This window comes from Austrofundulus limnaeus, unplaced genomic scaffold (assembly GCF_001266775.1).
Source record: "Austrofundulus limnaeus strain Quisiro unplaced genomic scaffold, Austrofundulus_limnaeus-1.0 Scaffold9, whole genome shotgun sequence".
NCBI classification, from domain to species: Eukaryota; Metazoa; Chordata; class Actinopteri; order Cyprinodontiformes; family Rivulidae; genus Austrofundulus; species Austrofundulus limnaeus.
The window spans coordinates 4,544,396-4,546,384 of record NW_013952411.1 but is presented as its reverse complement, the minus strand read 5'-3'; positions in this window follow the sequence as shown (position 1 = coordinate 4,546,384).

The following is a 1,989-nucleotide window of genomic DNA, read 5'->3' as shown; positions in this document are numbered from 1 at the left end:
AGTTACCCCAAAACTTACTCAGGGTATGCACTTACCCTGCTTTCTGAAACGGGGCTCAGGAGGGAACTGACTGTAAACAGCACCGAGTCCAGAGTAATGAGCTCTGATCAGGATGAACAAACCAATTAGACCACATTAGTTAGAAATGAAATGAAAGTTCATGTTTCGTCTTTTTTCTTATTTTCAAACCGATCACACTGTAATGATATGTTTTGGTCAGTATTTGTGGTGTAGAATCTGAGTTAAGACCCTCTGGGACTTTTCAAATGTTACACAAAGTGACTTTAAGCCAAAAAAAGTAAAAACAGTTGCCACTTTGGTTATAAACTATCACAGATTTAATAGAAAAGGACAAAACATTCATTAAAATCCAGCAGCGTAGTTTGTTTTTGCAAGGTTAAACCTGAGGAAACCCAGAGTTTGAATTGGTGGGACCTTGATCAAAAGTCAAAACAAGAATTCCCTGATTATTTCTTCTGGAGAGGCACGGTTCAGACTGTGAATTTTAATGATCACTGCTCATCCAGCTCCCACCACCACCATCCACTTCCCCCTTTTGTCCTTATTAATACAACATGCAGTGACYTSTAGACAAAGCAGCTTTAAAAAGTTGTCCGGCCTTGGGGCAAGACTGGGGGCCAGTAAATAATTGAGGAGGTCTGAAGTCTGCTGGGATCAGCCAGAGCTTTGCTTCAACATTCAGGCGACATGACGTAGGGACCGACAGGTAGGCAGATCATCACAGGTGTGTTATCTCTTCCTATTAACCTATGGACGAGCTGGACTTTTTTTAAATAAAGGTGGAATAAAGCTTTTGCAGGCGAACAAACACTAATAAATGAAACTTTTCGTTGTCTCAAACCTGTTACCCAAGGAAAATACACTCTACTGCCAAAAGTATTCRCTCACCTGCCTCGACTCGCATATGAAGCTCCTATATATCTGCTATGTACATTTCTGTTTACATTTAGCTGATGTTTGTTCACTGATTCACTGATTTTACACACACACCATACATGCATATGTGTGTGTACATAAATATACAGTATATATATGCACACTGTGTGTGCACGTGTGTACTCAGCACATTACAAAAATATGAATAAATTCTTGTTATTGTTGTGTGTACATAAATATTGTGTGAAAGAGACATAACACCAAAAGAACAATTAAACATATTTCTTTAGGCCAWACRTCTGTCTTCAGSGTATAAAACAAACTATTTCAACATGAAAGCTCTTATTTTTAATGTGTGAACGTGTCCAATATCAYAACTACATCTCTGCCGTTTGCAACAAACCAAATCGTGAAGTTACGGGTTGTTTTAGTTGGACTAACAGCTTTCTCAGTATAAATAAATGTGCTGGGGGCGCAAGAGGAACCCATCCAAGATGGCGGCCGCACTGAAACATCTGCTCCAGGCAGCTCCATCATATTCCGTATATGATGTCTGTGGTCTGAAGCCAGCTAGCTGGCTCTGGTGTCTTCACCTCAGCACGATTGGTCAAAGCAACTGTATCGTTGTTGCTTGTTTCACCCTTCAGGTGAAAAAGGAGGGAATCCATTTCTCTTTCTCCAAGTCCGGGTGGGAAGGCTCGCCATCAAAATCACAGGAGGAATCCAACTCCAAAACAATCCGGGGGGGCTGACCTGTCAACAGACAGGACCAAAAGGATACAATTTTTTAAGCTGTTTTAGCTATAATCTATGTTTCTGTAAACATAACAGACATCAACAAATGACTCAAATAACAAAACTATTCGTTTTTACCACAATGCAGTATTTCACTGTATTATCAATTCAACTACTGAATTCAACATTCATTCTAATGCCCTTTTTGCTAATTTATCTGCTTTTTCATTTCCTTTAACCCCTTCATGAGCTGGTACCCAGCAGAACCAAACATTAATGCCACCTCTATATGATCTAAACAAACTATATAGAGTTTCTAATACTAAATCTTTCCTATTATTTCCTTCTCCCTGAATA